Source organism: Alosa alosa, chromosome 18 (assembly GCF_017589495.1).
Source record: "Alosa alosa isolate M-15738 ecotype Scorff River chromosome 18, AALO_Geno_1.1, whole genome shotgun sequence".
Taxonomy (NCBI): Eukaryota; Metazoa; Chordata; class Actinopteri; order Clupeiformes; family Clupeidae; genus Alosa; species Alosa alosa.
In genome coordinates, this window is record NC_063206.1 from 6,976,530 (window position 1) to 6,999,029 (window position 22,500).

The 22,500-nt window shown below is 44.0% G+C and overlaps 1 protein-coding gene across 1 annotated transcript in view; it reads right to left on the bottom strand.

Moving 5' to 3' along the window:
• Window positions 1-22,500, bottom strand: part of akt3a (v-akt murine thymoma viral oncogene homolog 3a) — a 142,720-nt gene that overhangs the window by 120,009 nt on the left and 211 nt on the right. Inside the window, exon 2 of the mRNA XM_048270020.1 lies at window positions 18,235-18,592. The gene's annotated coding sequence lies outside the window, so the exon portion shown is untranslated. The remainder of the gene's footprint in view (window positions 1-18,234; window positions 18,593-22,500) is intronic.

A 22,500-nucleotide genomic window follows, 5' to 3' on the forward strand; every position in this document is an offset into this window, starting at 1 on the left:
CACCAGCCTGATGCGAACACCAGCCTGATGCGAACACCAGCCTGATGCCCCAATGCCCTACGAACACCAGCCTGATGACCCAGCCCCCTATGAACACCAGCCCCCAATACCCTACGAACACCAGCCTGATGCCCCAATGCCCTACGAACACCAGCCTGATGCCCCAATGCCCTACGAACACCAGCCTGATGCCCCATTGCCCTACGAACACCAGCCTGATGCCCCAGCCCCCTATGAACACCAGCCCCCAATACCCTACGAACACCAGCCTGATACCCCAATACCCTACGAACACCAGCCTGATGCCCCAATACCCTACGAACACCAGCCTGATGCCCCATTATATATATATATAAAAAATTCAAGTATATATTTCCTGGGAGATTAAAAGTACACTTCTGGTACTGCTGAGGCAGCTGGCATTGTACTCCGATACCAGAGATCAAGAATCGATGGACAAAAATGGTTGTTTCCTGACTACCATTATGCAATCATCAGCTCTTAGAAAAGCAACAAACATTTTCAACAAACACACCAGAAAATAAACATCAAGGACAGTAAAGGTTTCTGAGTAGAGAATTATAAATGTGTGATGTAGGCAGATAATCAGTAGCAAGTAAGTAAGGCTGGCTATATACAGGTTACAGACTAATCTCTGCCACCGCCACCGATGACCATCCGGTAAAGTTGAGCCAGGGAGATGCACAATCCCATTCATAACAGCATGTGTGTGTGCTTACCTCTGTCTGTGGGTGTGAGTGGGTGTGAGAGTGAATGAGAGAGAGAGGGGGAGGAAGAGAGAGAGAGAGAGAAGAAGCCAGAACAAGTGAAATAGAGAAGGGAACGATTTAGTGTATGTGGGAGGATTGAGTTTTGGACGATAGCCTCTCTCTCTCTTTCTCTCTATGTCTCTCTCTATGTCTCTCTCTCTCTCTACTAAACTAAATCTGCATTTACATCTAGCCTCACAATCCCCAAACTGGTAAGCCTCAAATCAACCTGCAAAACTCACAATAACTCCTCCCCATCTGCCTGACCATGGGGTCTATGGACGTAAGGAAAGGTGCTGATTTTACGTTGAGACCACAGTTCCCAATCAAATGCATCTGCCTCTAAACAGCCATTAGGCAAGTCAACTGAATTGAATTAAGCTGTTCACCGGTGTCAGAATCGACAGGCAAGCTGACCTATTGACCTAGTTCACTCCCAAGAGGACTTTCAACTTAACACTCCAAGTTCATACCACTTAACAAGGAACAATGTAAGCTCATGAGTTTCCACAACACAAACCCAGAAGCACCTGAAGCCAGAGAGCTCAAATGAAAAACAAATAAAATGGCCGCATGCACATCTTCACAGCTTCCTGGTTTGTGACCCAGTGACCTGTATGACTATCGATATTACGGAGCTCAAAAATGCTGCTTCCACAAGTAGCCGTTATTTGTTCAACAGTCTTGGAGTGATGAAGCAAACACATCACTGATGCCCTAATGGGCTCGTGTACTTCCTCTTCCATATCTCACAACAGAACATGGGGCATGCCATGTGGCGCCACTGGCAAAGGTTATGCCAACGGCTGCCAACCATGTTATCACAGAGGACAGAGCCTGGCTGTGCCATATGATTTACCCGTTCAGCAGGGGGAGTCTGAACATTCCAATAAAAGAATACGTTCAGCAACAGTGTAAGATTCTAGAATGTTCGTGTTGCATTCGATGGACCTGTCATGAACAATAAGTTCCGGCTTGCGAAAAAGTTCCGGATGACGTAATAATCACGTTCCGATCAGCTGTTAATTTCTAGGTGAATGTCTCTTAGAATCTTCGTGAAACACTGTCTAAACACGTATGAAAAAGGGAGAATTTAAGTCGTCAGTGCGAAATAGATAGCCTATATTTTACACTGTATAGGGGAGAAGATGGAATATGTATCTGGTGAAATCCAATTAGCTCTGACTCTTTTGTTTTAAGGTTTTATTGATGCCACGCAGCACGCCAAACTTGTAGCCTATTTTACCGTCTGTGACCAATATAAGATAGCCTAGGCCTACTTGGGGTTGTCTGAAGCTAACTATCTGAAGCTAGGCCTGCTTGAAAACACTGAAATAGCCTTGGCTACTGTCATGTTGGATATTGAGTTTCGCTATAAATGTATCTTTAGGCTACAAATCGTTCGCTAAATATGCCAACCTGTTCGTAGGGCTATACTATAGGCACTGTTCATCTTCCTCGCCCACATTATTAGTCAAACTCTCAATACCCGCTATAACGTAGCTACATTTCCAGTTGGCTACTCAGTTGGCTTCAGATAATCACAAAGTGCCTTTATGTCGCTTTATGGGAAGGAAGACAGTAACAATGTTGTCCTACCTCATAACGGAAGTTCGCCTTCTGCATTTTATCTCAAAACACAGAGACTAAACGTCATCTTTGCAGTATACAAGTAATGGCAAATGTGGTGTTCAGCTGGTTACATTTAAGTCAGCAAAAAGTTGGGGAAGCATTGATTTTGCAAGGTGCTAGTCTAGTTATTTCACACTGGAGTTGGACTACAGCAAAACTATCTCAGGAAGAAATCTGTGTTCATATAGTGTCGTGCAGAAACTCAATCACTAAGGTATCAGACGCTTTAGTATTGTGATAAAGTGCAAGAAATGTTAACCTGGGTAGACTATTTCATTCAGGGCCAACACAGGTGTAGTAGTACAGTATGCAAGTGTCTCAACATCAACAATAGTAAATACACGTACTGTTTTTAAATTCATTAGTAGGCCCACATGCATATAGTTTACTAATCCCCAGACAGCATGTGTGTAACTTAAATCATAAGACATTTGTCATGGTGCACATGGCTTATGGTGGAGCAATGGGGAGACCACACCAAAAGTGAATTTGAACAAAAAGTAATTTATTACATACATTTGGTGGAAAAAGTTACAAAGTAAGAGGGAAACCAAGTATGTAGTGCAAGTCAGCATTTGTAGAAAAAAATGAGAGCCACTGCAACACTGTCCACTCTAATGTTTCTCATGTGTCAAAGGGAATGAATAATTACCATTAGCAACTTACTGCCAATGCAATTACAACATATTTATAAAATACACATGTGTATATTTTGTGGTATGTATTCATGGCAACAATGTTAAACGTTTATAGATTAAACTGCTGGCTTCATTAGTCCATCATGCCTGTTTCATTCGTCCCGACCGTGGAATGCTTGAAGCGACAGTAGACAGTGAGGGTCATTCAAATCATTTGTAAATATAGGCTAGTTAGTTAATTTACTCGCATTTGGCAAGGCGAATGGCTGCCTATTTTAAACCCTGTAGCAAGTGACAGCGCGTCACTCCTTACGCCCTCCTATCAGTTCCTATGGCCACTTGGCCAGTGCGAATGCAAATGAAAAAATGGTTTTGGGGGAGAGTAGTTAGTAGAACTGATTTAGAAGTGGACTGTTCCTATAACTACATTCCTGTAAAGCAGCACCAATGTAGTGCAGTGTTCCTACCCAAACAGCAACTTCATATGGCTATTTTACAAGCGATAAAACCTACTCTGAGTGATGTTTGCCCTATTAAAAGTTTGTGCCATCAAAATGATTTTGGAAACCGTTATTTTAAGGTAAATACAAATACTCTTTAGGGGACTTTAAATGACACATGTATACACGCTAATTCAAGGCAGTCATTAGGGCTGTAAATGCTATTAGTGTCTCCCTATGTCGTTGTAATAGAAGAGTGTCAGAGAAGCACCTACACTTTCTATCTGTCAGGGACCTGAAATGTGCATGTGGACTCATGCACACACATACACAAACATTTATACCCAGTTGAGGATGCTGGGAGATCACTCTCCGATCTTCTTTCTGTAGCCTGTAACTGCCTATACAGGTATTTCTTTTTCGATGGCCATCCCTTCATGGTCCTTTGCTTCATGGTCAAGGCTGTGATTACTCATTCTTCTCTCTCTCCTTCTAAAATAATGAAGATTAGATTAGATTCAACTTTATTGTCATTGTGTAGAGTACAAATACAGGGACAACGAAATGCAGTTTGCGTCTAACCAGAAGTGCAAAAAAGCAGAAAAGTGCAATGTGACACACAGTATAGACAGGTGGTGCAGTATAAGCAGTAGAAGACATATAGTGCAGTGTAGACAGTAGTATACAGTTAAGAAAGTGGTATGGTTTACAGTAATATAAATTAAATATAAATATGTGCAATGTATTAGCAGTAGCCTTATAAGAGCAGGATAGATATGGATATGCAGTGTGAACAGTGTATGAGTATCATGTACAGACATGTGCAGTGTAGTCGCAGTAACATTATAAGGCTAACAAAAATAATACAATATAGATATACAGTATGCAGTATATTAACAGTAATATTATAAAAACAGAATAAATTTGGATATTCAGTATGAACCGTAGACAGATATGTGCAGTATAGTAACAGTCAACATTATAAGTAAGTGTATGCACATTAAGAACAGTAAAGAGCTGTAGAATATAGATGTATAAGTGTAATTGCACTATGCATATTTTTACGTATAAATAGAATACTATGGATGGTATAGGGTAGTGTAATTGAAGATAAAAACATGTTAATAAATCATAGGGCTTAATTATACCACATATAATATTCTTATAATATATATTCCACATCCACATAATCTTTATTTACACCATGCTCACTGGAGGACTGAAGGCATGAGCTCACTTGTAGCAAGTGTGTAATAAAAAACCTAAGATTAAACGTAAGGCATAGGCTACCAGCTTGCCAGCCAGCATTGATTATGGGCAGTCTGGATGGATGGATTGATAGACAAATACTTTATTCATCCTGAGGGAATTTTAACTAGGCTATTTCATTCAAAACCAAGACATATTTGCCCTTTCTTGTTTGTCAAATAGTCTAACACGAACTAAGAAACTATATTTCTAATTCAAACAGTTTAGATTGTCCTAAAAACATTAAGCTATCTGCTAATGTCAACACGACTAGCAAACAACAAAAGTCACCAAATAACAAGCATTGCAAATGTTACGGTCATGCACACATTGTGGAATTGCTGATAGGCATAATAACACCGTAATAACCAGAATAATTTGCAATTGCAACAAATAAAATGACTTTATTACCTGAGCTGATCCACGAGCTTCTGGTGTGGTAGTTCTGCTGCCCGCGATCCAGATCCAGATGTAACGCTACGCTAGCAAGTTGAGTGAGTCGATCTTCCGTAGTAAAACAAAAAAAAATACGTTTAAAACCTACCAACCAAACCACTGTAAAGCCTATATGTAATGTCTATGAGAAAATGTTCAAATATAAAATCGGTGCCTGAACGGCAGAAGTATTACACTGAACGAGGGTTGGTAGGCCTATTATTGTAACGCGTGCCGCGTCAAACAAGCCATCAACCCTTGTTGCTGAAGAACTCCTTCGCATCGCTTTACCGCAGTAGGATTCGGTGGTCACAAAGCATAGACGTCACAAAGGGGTAAATGGATCGTCCAGCGACAGCAACAGTCATAGCAACGACGCCAACATTCTATGAGAAACATTTTAATGTGAGATCGGAACGTGATTATTACATCATCCGGAATTTTTTCGCAAGCCGGAACAAATTGTTCATGACAGACCCAAATATTAATTGGAACGCTCATTCCACAACATTCTAAGCACACCAGTGTGACAGTGCCTGACCTGTTAAAGACGCTAGGCAAATAGCCCCTCACCTGTGTGACCATGTAAGTCTTAGTCTAGTCCGACGCCGAGACTGAACCTAGGACAGTTTTGGCCCAGCTTTGACCCAGGTCTGGCCTGGTTCAGGCCCACATCTGGCTCCCATACAGACCAGGATTCACATTACTCTCTCTGCACACGCCTCACAGTGCGCTCGGTCACAGAAGCGCAGCTTGATTAAGATGATGATGATCAAAATGAGAGTTTGGACACACACACACACACACACACACACACGCCAACTGAGAGAATGAGATCTTATGAAATGTTTTAGTAGGCCAGCATGCTCCAAGTGCAGGAGAGGTAACCTTAAAATAGGTTTGCAACATAGAAAGGCCATTACACCTGAGTGAGAAGTCTGTATCAGTTAATCTAAGTGCATGCTGTTTACGGGTAGAATGGGAGTGTGTGTGTGTGTGTGTCAAGAGAGAGAAGATGGTCAATGCATTCCAGTACACAGCCGCCATGGTCTGAAACTCTAATTTGTCCAAATGAATCATTCAGGACGGCACAAGTGGTGAAAGCAGATCTGACCACAGCGTCCGTATCAGAATCAGATCTATGCACATATGCAAAAGAGCCCAGAGAGGGCGGGGGGGGTCGCGTCTGACGTCGGGCAGCTGACGTGCTGCTCTGCTTGCCCTCGCCTCAGCGGGCTCGCAATCAGGTCGCGTGTTTTATTGCACTCGCGTGCGTGTGTGCGTGTGTGCGTGCGTGTGTGTGTCAGCGTGACGCAACAGCAATACCAGACCCTGCATACAGTCAAAGGGGGGGGGAACTGAAAGTCCTGCATTCCTGTTCTATTGGGTTGTTAATAGCCAAAGAAAATCAGCAAAACAACTCCATTTGGGTTTCACAAAGAATTCTCTGTAATAAAAAACAACGGTAGCATTTGCAGCACAATCATTTTACAGACAGTCAGACGGAACGCTGTGGAGTCGGAACACTAGAGCTACCAGACACCCACAAGCACACAAGCTCAATTCAATCCAAGATGACCTTGCAAATGCAAGACAGGAGAGGCCAGGACAGGACGTCCTGACAGTTCAGAATGCAAGGTGAGGCTTTTAAGCTCTTCCCTGTCCCCGCGCTATTTAGGAATAACCTTAATCTCTAGTTACCATGGCCCCGTGCTGCTAAGGTATATACGCTAGGCTCTGCGCAGCCCGCAGAAACGTAAGAGAGGTCCCTAATCTGTTAATGGGAGCAGGATGCTCCGCTAATGGGGGTTAATGCAAATATTATGGGGCAGCTTTGGATTGTATAATTAGACGCTGTGAATGAGACGCTCCCGTTGGTCAGCATCGCCCAGTGAGGCACAGTCAGTCTGGATTGCATGGAGTCAAAACTCCCAAGCTCCCCTGCTGCCGCCGCGGCGCACAAAAGGGCGAGTTCTCGAGTGTTTAGCGCGTGACTCACCGCTTGGGCTATTATATGATACATGTGGGGGGGGGGCTTCTAAAACGACACATTGAAGACGCACGAAGTCAAGAGAAATGATGAGAAGCACGCTGAACTCTATTCAGCAGCAGGGCCTCAGTGAAAGCGAGAGAGAGAGAGAGCGAGAGAGAGAAAGAGAGAAAAAAAAAGAAAAAAGAGAAAGAGAGAGAGAGAAAGAGAGATGAGAACCAAGGCCAAGCTTGACGTGTGCGAATGCCAAAGAACAAACAGCGCTCAGGGAAAAGCACTAACACCGTGTCTCCAGTCAAAGAGAGAGAGAGAGAGAGATACAGTCTCAACCACAGAGACCTTCCCATGAATAACCCCTCTCTTCTCCACACAGTGTTCTCAGAGAGCCTATGGCAGAAGGTCTGGGCTTCTAGCGCACCCGCTGTGCGTCATCGGAGGCTGTGTGATGTGTTTCTTTATGTTTGCTACAGTCGGCACTGCGTGTGTATCATCACCATCACCATCATCTCAGCCATTAGTACAGGTGATGACTCGTACTGCCCCAAACATGCACCACACAGGCTGGAGGTCACTTTAGGACGGACACCTGGAGCAAGGTGGACACATCCAGCCTACTATAGGGACAGGTGCTGCATACAGGTAAAGGTGAACCAAAAAAAGAAAGAATATTCAAGTACCAAATACCTCTGTGAATGTACATACTGAAAATACAACAAAGCAAAACTATGTGTGTGTGTGTGTGTGTGTGTGTGTGTGTGTGTGTGTGTGTGTGTGTGTGTGTGCCATAGATCCGAACCTCTGTCAGACGTTTTTCGTACCATACACACTGGAACCAATTTGCATACGTATTCCTGATAAGAGATCATTTCAGAGCTGGATCCATGCAACAATGCACAGGTGGTGTGCTGCTTTACCTTTACTGATTCTGTCAGGAACAATGCACATAATGATTCACATGTGCTACTGTAAATCATATCTATAAAATCAATAAGTCCTTCCTATCGTTACTATATAACCCAGTGATGATAATGATGATGATGATGAGCTTTCAGCAGGCTAACGAGTGATCAAGCATTGAGGAGGATCAAGCCTGAGGCTCAGCTGAGTGATCCACTACCAACAGATCCGCCAGATCCACCATAAAACTGACACGGGTTCAGCTGAGTGATCCACTACCAACAGAAGTGTGTGAATATTTGAAAACATCCAGAGCATAGGTTGGGTGCGGGCGCAGCATGGGGTCAGAAAAATGGCGCAGCTAATAGACTGGCATGATGAGCTGTTAAGGTTTGCACTCATTGTCATTGTCATTGTCACCCCAGGAACGTGACCACACCTTAATGAATTAGTCTTAGCTAATGGCAACTGTCGGCCTGATGCTCAGCTGATAACAGAATGGGTAGACAACGTTAGTAAGTGATAGATAGATAGTTTATTGATCGCCAAGGGGAAATTCAAGGTCTCAGTAGCATAGAGACCTCACACACAAGTGGCCAGAGATTCATTGGCTCGCCATATACAGCTGTGGTTGACAAGCCCAGCGTGTATACACATGAAAAAGTATAGCCTGGGTTTTCCCATGCTGCCTTACGCACGCGATTTTATTCATGCTGCTAGGCAGCCTGGACTCCATGGACTTCGTTTTCACCTCAACGAAGGAACCAATCACAGAACGGAGGGAGGGCAGCAAGACGATGACGACACATTGAAGCCATTACGAGCTACGTACAGACGCATTTGATAGACATTCGTGGCACCCAATAAACGGCTCTGGGCATTTGTAAACCACGTTTCAAATACGAGAAAATGTCTAGTTCCCAGACCCCATCTCAATGAGATGAGGTCTGTAGGCATTTTTTCCTGACTTTTCAGTCAATTCACAAACACACAATTCAATGGGATGGGAGGCTTTCTGACCCCGACATGCGTGTGCCTTCTCCTGTGACGTGGACCATGAAGGGGTCAATACCGCATCGATTTTCAAAAACAAAATATCGCTTATTTTATTAACAGTTTACATGCAAAGGAATCGTGGTAGATAGTGGTTCACCACAAATCTTTTGCATGTAAACTAGGTGTTGTGTTTAGCCATAGCCATAGGCTATAACTGCTTAACACTGCTTAAGCACTTATTTTCGTTACTAGCAATGGCTGAATCTGAACACATTCCCACAGTATACCAAGCTGAAGTTTATTTCGGCTTTCACGTGACTTCTTCTTTATGATCACAGTTTTCCTAAATTAGACTTAACAATCTAAATATATCACCTGACGCACAGTATCAAAATATATTGCAATATATTGAATCGTGACCCTTGTATCGTGATATGTATCAGACCACCAGATTCTTGCCAATACACAGAGCTCTAGCTGCCAACAGATCTGTCGGTCCATAAAACTGACACAAGTTCAGCGGAGTGATCCGCTACAAACGGATTCGACGGGTCATAAAACTGACACGGGTTCAGCTGGGCTTTCAGCACCCAATTAAAGGCCATAAAGTAGGAATGCACCACGTCGACCCTCTACGGTCAAGCCAAGCCAACAGCTTCATTCATAACCACGCAGGCTGGCTATGCCTTACAGCTGCTCATTACACAATGCCTCAAGTATTTGGAATGGGGAATGGGAATCCATTCTGTTTCCCAAGAATAGGCCTATATTGTAGCTTAATAAACAGCCTATTTCAAAGTTCCTACTGACCAAAACTTTACACCTTACAGGGCTTAAATTTCACTGCGGGATTGTGGGTATTGCGCATAATTTGTTCAAGTCCCGCAACTCTAGCCATCATAATGCGAGAAATTCCTTTACAGCCTGTCTGATGGCGTTTATATAGCCAATCATTAAGTGGCGTGAATCGGTGCTATTGACCGGACTGATCAACTACCGAGTTGAATTGAACATAGCCTCATGCAGGCGCACACACACACGGAGAGAGAGCGAGAGAGAACCACTTTGCAAAATAGGCTACGCTACCATGGCAAACTTTTACATCTGGAAAGAGCCCCTTGGTAACTATCCTGCTAGCTCAGGTCACGTCAACACTTGATCCCAGAAAGATTGTCTTCGACATGTTAGTTTTTGAACATTTATTGTATCTAATGACATAGAAAACATAATGATTTGCATACACATACCGCACTATGCACAACTTTTATTCACTAGCGACTATAGCCTAAAACCGTCAGGTTGAAGGGGGCTAATTACTCCATAGAATTACTCTCCAATTATTTTCTTAAAGTGACAGGCACTCAATTACACCTACTCATCAGCAATGTGCACTCAATTGGACCTACACACCACATTAAAGATATGCCTAAGTGTTATAGGTTAAACGATCAAAATGAGGCATTCAAATTACTAAATATGTTTAGCTACTAGTAATTACTAGTAAAATGCTATACTTTAAAAATGCATTATTAAATAAATACACTCTATATGAATTCAAAATATATGATAGAAACATATCACATAAGCTATCATTTTCATTGTGTGTTTGTGTGTGTGGAGAGAGTCAAGCAGAATCTAGGATGTCCACTGTTGTGAATGATCCCACTACAGTATATATTACTGATGACGCCAGGGTGGTGGGGCCCCCAAAATCAAACACTTTTTAAAAAAAAAAGTATCAAGTATTGAAATCGCAATTCTTGACTTGGTATCAGAATCAACCCCCCCCCAAATTGTGTAATTGTACATGAATAACCTAAGGGGGGAATTCCCCCCCATTTTGAAAAATGAATTTTAAGCCCTGCCTTACCGTATCGCACACAAACATCGAACTGACTGACAGGACAATAAGAAAATCAATCACAAACCAATTCTGCTACAGTTAGTTCCACTCAAAACAATCAGCCTGACCTGCTTCTATACATCAGCTCATGCATGATACATATGATCGATCCCGCTGAAGCCGTAGTCATATATTCTCTAATACAGTATGCAGTTCAACAAGGTTAAAATAGGCAGCGTTCCCCTAGTGTAGATCAGACTTTTACGAGGCCCAGCAATATATTGCAATATATTGTTTATATTTTATAATGTTCACCAAAATCTTAGCCTCAGAAACCCACAGAAACCCAATGAGGTCAGTGTACTGCACAACACACAGACACATACAAATAAACAAACACACTCTCCCACAACTCTAGAAATGACTAATAGAAGAGTGAAACAGAGGCTGCCCACACACACACACACACACACACACTGCAGACACCGTAGAGACTGCAGTGACTAAGCCTAATGCAGAGGCAGTGTGTGTGTGTGTGTGTGTGTGTGTGTGTGTGTGTGTGTGTGTGTGTGTGTGTGTGTGTAGACAGAGGTAGAGGAGGAAGGTGTCGTGCCATGTCCCACACACACACAAATCGTCCTCACTTGCCCCAGGCAGTCTAAACAGGTTCTTCTAATCTGGCCCTGTTTTGGTTCTAATCTGGCCCTGTTCTGGTTCTAAACTGGCTCTGTTTTGGTTCTAACCTGGCCCTGTTCTGGTTCTAACCTGGCTCTGTTCTGGTTCTAACCTGGCCCTGTTATGGTTCTAATCTGGCCCAGTTCTGACTAGACCCTGATCCAGCCCGTTTCTGGCCTGGTTGCGGTACCATCTCTTGCAATAGATGTTATCTTGTTCTGTGTCCCTGATCTGATCCTCTCCAGAAAATAGGGTTGCAGTTGCAGCATTTCCATATTTACAGCAAGAATACATTGTACACTTGTGCAAAAAAAAAGCCATGCCAAGTTAATATACTGCACAGCACCTACGCAAGACATATTACTATGATCCATGAGCTACTACTGAGAATGTGTGTCTCTCCTTGTACCTAACTTCTGTGCACTTTCTCTGTCTTCCACCCCCTCAGTGTCTGAGTGTGTCTAACTCTTTAATACACTCTCTCTCTTTAGCACAACACTCTCTCTCTAACACTCTCTCTCTCTAACAAACTCTCTCTCTAACAAACTCTCTCTCTAACACACTCTCTCTCTAACACACTCTCTCTCTAACACACTCTCTCTCTAACACACTCTCTATGCCTCTACCAATGGAGTGGCAGCTGGCTGTTCCGTTTCCATGACAAAGCATCAGTCCTAGCCTGTTGCAATGCGCGTTGTCGCAGTAACCAGCTGCAGCAGCACACTGTGGTGTGGCTGCACAGAGTCGCCGCTTCCTGGTGGACTAATGGGGGGCATCCTCCAGATCATCATTTCATTTTAGCAGTAGACAACAGAGGGAGAGGAGGAACAGAGAGACAGAGATAGAGATGAAGAGATGGAGCAAGAGAGAGACAGAGAGACAGTTTGTGTGTGTGAGAGAGAGAGAGGGGGGAGAGAGAGAGAGGGGGAGAGAGAGAGAGAGGGGGGGGGGAGCAGGGGCTGTGGGCCCAGACAGTGGCGGCAGCCTTACTCTATTAATCAGTCTCGACACAAGCAGAGGACAGCGTGCCGCCATGTCCCAATGTGAGAGTCACACACAAAACACACACACACACACACACACACTCACACAGAAAGAGAAATACATACACACTCACATCCACTAAGTGAACAAATACACAATATTCACGCTGATAGCCACACATGCACCTGCACGTATTCAGAAACGCACACACACACACAAACACAAAACACACACACACACAAACACACACAGACATACACACAGACATACACACAGACACGCACACACACACACAAACGCACACACACAAACAGATTAGCCACTCACTGCCAGCATAGGCTACACTGATTTAGCCCTGAGGCCAAAGCTGATACCCACCAGCTTCTTTCCCTCTTTTCAGTTCCCCATGGATGTGCAGGGCATATCAAATGGCACTGCATTCTCCATATGAGACACACAGACACACAGACACACAGACACACAGACACACAGACACACAGACACACACACACACACACACACACACAGACACACACACACACAGAATCTGCAAACAGCCTTGCTGTTTACCTACTGTACTTAGAAACCAACCCTGAGGCAGATTTGGCTCTGATGTGGCCCTGATATGTTCCTGATTTGGCCCTGATATGCCACCCTTCTATCACAGGTACACACCACACATTCACGTTTGTGGTGGTGTGTTAGGCTAGCTAACACTTCTCACAGCTCGACGCCAGGGCCAGGCGAGCTCCAATGAGCACTATCAGCATGCGTGGCACTCTGGCAGTGTCTTTAAAGAGGGGTACGGATATACTGCGTAGTAGTGTATACTATCTAGACACGACAATGCCGTTACACATGCGACCGGCTCTCACACAAGTTAACAACACAAAACACGACCGGGTCCCACTGTCCACTAGCGGTTCATGCTCTGTAACCTCTGGGTCAACAGTGGACAAGGAGCACATGTGGGAAACATGTGGGCCACTTTCTCAAGCGAGACGCGACGCACTGCGCTGATGGCAAGTGACAATCAGACGCTGGAAAAAATAACGCTGCCTGCCTGCCTGCCAACGTCTACTGATGCAGTGGAAAGAAGAAAACAAAGACCACAACTGAATTCACAGCAGTATTACGAAAAACTTTTAGAAGTGGAACCACAATTAGCATCAACACTCAACAACACTCAAAAAAACTCAACAGCAAAAACTCATGTGAATTTTGTAGCAGTCATCGGCGGCCCTGAGAGACTGCAACAGGAGAGACGCCCCAGGCCAGTTTCCCAGCGCTAGCAGGCTACTAAATGTCAGTGGAAACTGAAAGAGCAAGCCTCTAACTTTACCCACAGACAGCCAGGCAATCTGTATGGCCTCCGTGCTCCCCTGAGAGCCTAACGTTCTCACAAAAACACTACAAGAGAAGCTTCTCTCGACCACTACCAGGAAGACGTGTCCCATCACAATAAACTATATTCTCCAAAGGCAGCCCACTAAACTGGCCCTTAGTCCTGTCCCAAACTTGTTCTGATCCGAACCAAGGTGCTTTCTGGGCTGTCAGCATTACGGTGTCCAATAGTGGAAATGAGTGGAAGATCTTAATGCGCATTACACTGCATTTGGGTTCCATAATTGGGTTCCATAATACTATCTGTACTTGCTGCATAATCTGTACTTGCTGTATTTAACTAAGTTTTTGGCAAATTATCATATGTCTTCTATGGGTTATTTAACTTTTCCTAAATTAATCTTAATGATGATTATGACGTGTGTTATGGTGACATTAATGTCCATCTACATTTATTGATGTCAAAACCAGTTTGTATGTCGCCTTGGATAAATGCGACTGTCAAATAAAGTAAAGTAAAGTAAGTAAGTAAAGTATAATCAAGTCAGCTACGACCTCACAGTTCAGGTTTCTAATAGTACTGAAATGAACAGCGTCACCTCAATATGGAACTCAAAGGTTAAAGATGAACTGCATAACTGAGAGTAAACTGTATACTGTATATAAATCATTAGGGACAGGGACACAATACTCACTACATCTGCATTAATCCACTCATTTCAGTGTGAAAACATTTTTGTCTAAAGTCGTCTTTCAAGGTCAAAGGTCATGCATGTTATCTCAGGAGGAGGTCAGCGAAAGGTCAAGTGCCCACTGTACTCTGCTCTTTTAAGGGTCTCCTTTAAGGGTCACTAGGAAGTGACCTGGTGAGATCTTGTCCAGCCTCAGGTAAGACCACAAGTGTCTCTCCCCTGGGTGGACAGGCTATTGGGTCCTCTGCGGTCAATCTCCCCCAGCCTTAAGAAGCCTAACAAATGGAAGACTCTCCTCTCATCTCATCTGTAATGTGAGCTGGGTTCATAAAACCACTCGTGAAATTACACCAAATCCCCATGTTAAGATGAGAAGCTTCACTCTAGAGTACTCCAAAACACTGAGGAAGGAAGAGAGAAAGAGAGAGAAAGACAGAGAGAAAAACAGAGAGAGAGACAGAGAGAGAGAGACAGAGAAAGAGAGAGAAAGAAAGAAAGACAGAGGGAGAGAGAAAGATGGCGAGAAAGACAGGCAGAGAGAGAGACAGAGAGAGAGAGAGAGAGACAGAGAAAGAGAGAGAAAGAAAGAAAGACAGAGGGAGAGAGAAAGATGGCGAGAAAGACAGGCAGAGAGAGAGACAGAGAGAGAGAGAGAGAGAGACAGAGAAAGAGAAGCCCAGGCAACATGGACAGAAGACACAGCTCCAGCTGCACCCAATCAGAGAGAGGCACTGGCCTGCAGCAGAGAGGTTGCTGAACATGACTGTAAAAGAACAGCTAGGTTCTCTCACTTACAGTCCAGGAAGACTGGAAACGCACTGGTCACAGTGTCCCTTTGTTATGGGGATGACAGCATGTGACAACAGCGGCCGAGTCTCAAGGGGCCACATCTCGCCAGGGGAACGAAAGGAAAAGCCCAGCGAAGACTTCTGCATTCACGAGACGAGCGCTAAACTCACGAGTAGGAAGTGCCAATGAAAGAGAAACCTCTCGAAACAGGGCCGGTGGTTTAGTCTGAAACCAGAATAGAGGATGTGAAAGGTTTTGAATGGCCGCTGGCGGATGTGTACGTCTGGCAGGCAGAACCGCTTCCAGACGCTTTAGTTTGGTTTGTTTTCTTTCCGTTTGTTTTAAGGAAACGGCAGACAGGATCCACAAATAACAGAAGTGCAAGTTCATTAGAGAAGTGTTGCAGTTACGCTGTTAGCTCATTGGTGGGAGTTGTTTTTAACACTTCTGCAAAAAAACACAAAGCCCAAAAGGTCAAACAGTAGGGATAGCCCATTGTTGCACCAGTGTCCCCAACTGCTGAATGACTTCTGCATGAGACAATGCAACTGTTTAAAAGGGTGCATGAAAGATCACACAACACAACCAATGTACTTCAGTCCGAGCCAGTTTCACCTTTAAGCCATTGAACAGGACCATGTGTGTATGCCTGACTTGTAGTGTTGTTTAACATGTGTTGTTGTTAAACATGTGAGATTGTGTGGATAATTGGTTTGAGGTCAAAATGAATGGAAGTAATATATTGGTATGCCCCTTCCTAATATGCACCATTGTACAACGTGCACCAAGCTCATTCTGCAGTGTGGCATTATGCCATTATAACATAAGCATCACTCACAGAGTAATTAGGAGCATCTCCTCACGGTAGGCATTAGTTCTATAGACTACTTAGCCTTCTGCCCAAAGCAGTCAATGCTTTAAAAGGTTTTAAGGCACTACTATTGTTTGGGCATGACGTTGTTGTCCTGAAATGACCTCTAGTTGAGGAGAAATAAAGCAATGTGCTGATCCGTGGATGCCTGCTGTAGACAGCAGCCAAGTAGCAGTGGAGTCAGGACACAGATCGAGCCATGTTCTGGCTCAAGTCCATAGCCTATCAGCAGCAGGTCTACTCTAAAGTCAAGTGCTTTCATGATAGGTTGGTCTGGGCAAGGAAAACACCCACCACCTGCCCCTCAAAAACCATATTCCCTTGGAGGGGGTGAGGGAATTTGATTCCAACCCTGCAGGTGCAGAAACACTATGCAGGGGCACAGCAGGTCTCAGACTCCTAAGGACACTGGATTGGTGCTAAGAGCAAAGGGGTTACTGGGTGATTGGCTTTGCATCTACACTGGGCAACCGATATCTACCGTGGCCTTTTGTTCATGCCCTAAATAAGTATATTACACAGGAGCAAATCATATAAGACAGGAGTCAGGAGCAAAGCAGAGTTGCTTCTGCACTTCATACTCAATCTACAAACATGTATTACTTGTACTATGACAGCTGGAGAGCCAGTCAGGTAGAAATCCAACATTTACAGCAATGCTTCCACACATCGTCATTGATTACATATCTGAGTGTCCTTTTCCCCCATACACACTGAAAAATCCTCTAGCTCTTACTGTGATCATTAGGCTACACATGATTTGGGCAGGTTTCTGAGCCTTCTTCATAATGCACATTGTCAAAACTATTTAAGGGCTGATGTAAAACTATAAGTTAATGACTTGTTGACTTATCATTGTGTTATGAATGTCAGCTGAATTGTCCACTGAAACCGTTCACTTTGTCCGCTGGTCCTGCTACGAGGCGCATAGATGAGTTAGCATGCCCTTCGCGTATAAAACACATTCTGTATAAGCATGAAGCTACGTGTTAGCCTCCCTGCTAGGAATACAGATGACAGACGACATGCCATGACACAGCATGTGTGGCATCCGTGTGTTGAAGATGCTTTCCGCTTAATTTGAGTATATGACGTGCCCAGGAGTATTTTGTGGCGCAGTTTGGGAATCTTGCGTGCTACGCAGGCACCTTTGACTAACTGGCTTGATCTCCAAGGTATCATTTATTCTTACGAATTCAGCTCAAGATGTATCGACGAAAAAGTAAATTACCCGTGTTAGTAATAGGCTACTATATAGAAGCAATGGTAAGGCAAAAGTGGTATTCTGCAAAACCCACAAACAACTGCACTTGCTGCACGTTGTTTTTGATGGCAGCTCTCTGCATCATCACCGAGGCTATCAGGTTCACGAGCTGTCATGACAAACCCGCACGTCACCATGAACTTGCAAGACGACCAACAACGCTGGCCTTTCACAGTAGGGTGCCCGTTAAATTAACGTTTTCGTTTGGGATGTTTTTTCCCCGTATTTTCCTTGCACTGCTCTGTTTTCAATCATGTGGAACGCGCGCGCGAGTGTAAACAGAGCGTGTGGATAAACACGCGCGCTAGGCCAAACCCAGCTCCTCCTCCTCCTCCTCCTCGCTCCCTTCGCTGAAAGTGCTGCCGCTGCAGCAGTAACTCAAGCCACGGCTACCCCTTCCCTCCCCATATCTCCATCACATTCCCAGCAAGGAAATTATGTCTGCCGTGTACAACGAACCACCGTTTTTAACCGCCGTATTGCCTGGCAGCGTATTGCTGTAGCAGTAACAGAGCATGTAGCCTATCTGAGGAAGTGCTTAATACCTGGCTGAGTAACAGTGATGGGGAGACACTGGTGGATTCCCCCGCGCTTGGAATCCTCCGCGAGCCAGTGAGCGTCTTTCTTATCAACGACAGAGAGAGGGGGAAAGGCTGTCTACCAGAGGAACCCAGTCGCGCAGTATTATATCTTATAATAAGGAGTAAAATACGAAAAGCTGAGTACCTTTTCGATGTTCAGTTACAGCTGTCCCTGCGGTCGAGAGGACCTAATGGACAATCGGCTGTGGGTCAACAAGGCGGCTGCTGCTCCTCTGTTTCCCCAGAACCGCCGTTGAGCCTCTGCCGCTTGGCTTGTTGTTGACTTTCAGGAAAGCCAGTGACGTCACGTCACTTCTCGTAGGCTACGGCGTCCCCCCTCTCTCTCTCACTCTGCTGTCTACCGCACGCACGCCAAGCTCGGATGGTCCTTGCGTCCGTCTGCCTCTTCGGGTTACCGTGCTCACTCTCCTCCGTCGTCGCTTTGGCAAGGGAACTATCGCGAGAGTCCCGTGAGAGATGAGCGGAGATGTCAAAGCCCGTACCTGTGAAATCAGCAGAACTACTCATGACCTGTGACCTCCCTGTCGAAGACGCTTAAACATTTAAGAAATATAATTTCATTTTATTTTTATTCATTCACTCAGATCGATTGAACAACATGAATAGCCTATCATTAGATGAACTATAATCCCTTTTGACAGATCTATCAACTAATTTGTTTGCCAGGGGCTCTTAGGTAGGCTATTATCCTGGCTTAGCCACACTTTGTGTTTTTCACTTTGTGAATTTGAGTCTGGTAATATGCCATTTGAATTTGATTATGGGGCATGTTTCTATAGAGCCCGCGAAGGGACATGGCGAGAAGTTTTTCTTTTTTGCGCTGAATTGATTTTAACTAAATTTATTTATCTAGTTTAGTTACTGTAGTAACAAACTGTTTGTCAGCAGTTTGTTTGGATTATACCGGCCCAATTTCCATGGAACGTGGTGGTGGAATGGTATAGCATGGGTCAAGAAAAAAACAGTACATTTTAGCAATGACCCAGAACACATGGAGGATCCACAAATTGCTTCCCACTGTCCTTGACAAAGACAGAGTGATTGGCCTTGACGAAAATCAACATGTCCTTCCAAATGAGTCACTATACAGGATGTTATAATAATATCCAAAGACACAAATGATATAACCTTTACAGTCAGCAAACATACTGGCGATGGAATTATTTGCTGTAGGCTACAGTAGTAATCTTTATAGCCCACAGATGTGCAGTTTGGCAGTATGGACAAACTGCACCAAATGCCTGTGAAGGGAGTGTTTTATTTAATGAAGGGCCACTGAACACATGTCAAAGCTATGTTTGTAGAAACAAAACTCTTACATTGTCTTTCATTCCCATGATGCATCATTTGTCCATTGAAAAGGAAACATTTGGGTAACAGGATAACTCATGCGTATGGCCGTAGCATAACTATAAACAAATAGTGTTCATTAAAGTGTAACAGTAGATGGGCTGGAACTCTCTGACAGTGCCTTGCTGGACTATAATCCAATCATGTTTAATCATACGGTCCCTGCAGAAATTGCAGAGTGGAGAGGAGTGTCTGGAAATAGAATCCATTTGTACCTGTTTGCTTTTACAATTACAATGGCACTCGTAAATATAATTATGATGTTTTGCGTAAATGTCCTTTAATACCTTAACCTTCCTTGAGTTTTGATGGCTTTTTTATGTTTGGAGAGGGATAAAAAGTGTGTGTGTGTGTGAGAGAGAGAGAGAGAGAGAGAGAGAGCATTAGGCGCACCAAAGCAGACTACAATGGTTACAATTTTCTTCCTTTATGTGTATTTATAGATGTTTTATGTAGATGGCGGTACACATCTGTGTTTGTATGACATTGACATTGTGTTTATGAATGAGTTGTGAAATTGTCTATAGTGTAAACAAACGGGACAGAGGTGAACTGACTAGTCCCACTTGTTTTTCTGTTTTTCCTGTTATGCTTTTTGTTTGGTTGTTGGGCTTCAACTGCTTTAGGGGGCTTTCACACCTACCTCATATGGTCCGACTCCAGACCTTCTGACTTTAGTTTGGTTCGATTGTCCAAACCAAAATTGCAGATGAGAAAGGTGCCACGCATCATGATCCGAATCAAAATAAACAACTTTGGACCGAACAAAAGAGGTGGTCTCGGTCCGGATCAAACTGAACCATGGTTCGGTTTGTTTGCGGTATTTTAACACTTTTTGGATGGTTCGGACTTTTGGACCAATTACAGGAAGTTGAGGCAGCTAGCTACCAAATAACGGATTATAAATAGACTAAAATGAGCCGAGGACGCATACGGAGAGAGGAGGAGATCAGCCTATTTAATTTGGTCTGACAATTTGGTCTAAAAGTTGGGGGGAAAAAACGCATTAAAGGGATACCAGGCAAGCCTGATGCTTTTTCTCTACAAAGCTCCCCCTACCGTCTGTACGTGTCGATACGTGTGCAAGCCCTCTCTGGCTTCGCCGGCTCTGCCATTATACACACGTTTGCAACAATTGCTAGCGTTTCGCTAGCCTGCCTCTGTGCTGGGGATGCAGGATGGAAACTGATCCTGCTTCTCGTGATGTCCGAGACTTTGTGAGACGGAAGGTCGGCGGGTAGGATACACCGAACTTGCAAGCGGGATATTCTTCCTACAGGCAGTAGGGGCGGGCGAGAGCCTTCATTCGCCCCGTAATGAGTCTGTGAAGATGCTGACTACATCTTCCCTGTTTTAGAACACAGTTTTTAACTGAATGCACTTTTGCACATGTTCCTGTCTGTGTGTTGGCTGACTAACTGTCTGCAGGTGAAAGTAATAATTGTTAATTAAGTTAATTGGGCCACACTGACAGGTGGTCTTTTAAAAAGGGCCAGTGTGTTGATGTGGGAGAGTCAGACTGATGTGCAAGTTATTGTGTGTTAAACATTTGGATAAATTCAAGAAAGATGTTTTCTACCAAAGAATATCCTGTTTTTATCTTTCTAAAAAAACAAGATGGTGGACACATTTTTCACAGAGTCATTTAACCATATATACCGACTTACAAAGATGATTAATTCACACGAAAACGTTGCCTGGTGTCCCTTTAAAATACCAACATCTACAACATTTTGTTTTTGAGAGGATGAGGGAGAGGGGATATGAAGGACAGCAGAGCGATGCTATCTGAATTCTGAAGCTGAAAAAAAAATCTGCGGCAACAGTAGGCTATATCATGTAAAGCCATAGAAAACCATTAGTCCGTTTGCAGATCCGTACTGTTTTGTGTTTCTGTCCTCTGTAACAGCTCCAGGTGAGAAAGTGTCCCCTGTTCAAGGGGAGAAAGCGAAGTAGCTGACTCTGGGCAGATTGAAAAAGAAAAAACACACTTTTTCCAGAACGTTCCTAAAACCGCTGGGGGGAACAGGTTCACTTCCCACTGTCGCCATGACAGCTGTTCTGTAGCCTTTTTGCACCATCTGGCCACAGCAGAGAGCCCATGGCATCTGACCACACTGTGCGATGTATAGTTTATGTGCATTGCTAATTTTAGGTTTTTTGTCCTCTATCTATGTATTTATTAAGAATATGCTTTATGTGTGAGTCTGTGTATCAGGTCAGGGGGACATTGCAGAAAGGCTTCATCCCACTCTGGATAATACACTGTCTATGTGTGTGTCTGTGTGTGTGTGTGTGTGTAATATATACCCACATTTTCCCGTAAGAGAAGCTAGGCTTTGCCTCACTTTTGATATAGAATCTCACTTTGGAACTGACCTGGCACTGCATATACTACATACATCAACAGGTAAAGGTTCAGTGTGTATGTGTGTGTGTGTCTGCGACTGCGCGTGTGCACAGATGTGTGTGTGTACTGTATACGTGTGTGTGTGTGTGTGTGTGTGTGTGTGTGTGTGTGTGTTTGTAGATACTCCCTACATACACACAAATAAATCAACAGGTAAAGGTTTAGTGTGTCTGTGTGTGTGTGCAGATGTGTGTGTGTGTGTGTGTGTGTGTGTCTGCGGATGTGTGTGTGTATATGTGTGTGTGTATGTGTGTGCACGTGTGTGTGTGTCTGCGTATGTGCACGGGTGAGTGTGTCTGTGTGTGTGTGTGCACGTGTGTGTGTGTGTGTGTGTGCGTGTGTGCGCCGATGTGTGTGTGTGTGTGCACGTGTGTGTGTGTCTGTGTGTGTGCGCAGATGTGTGTGTGTGCACGTCTGTGTGTTGGTCTGTGATGCATCAACACTTCCACATGTTTAGTTTTACATCAACACTTCAGTCAGTGATTTCAGTTGTGAAAAGAATTAAGCCAATGACACACACTGCCTCTGAAGAATAATAGTTCCCAATGACACACACTGTCCCTGAAGAATAATAGTTACCAATTGCTCTTATATCCTCTATGCATATTTCCTACATGTTTTAACAATGTT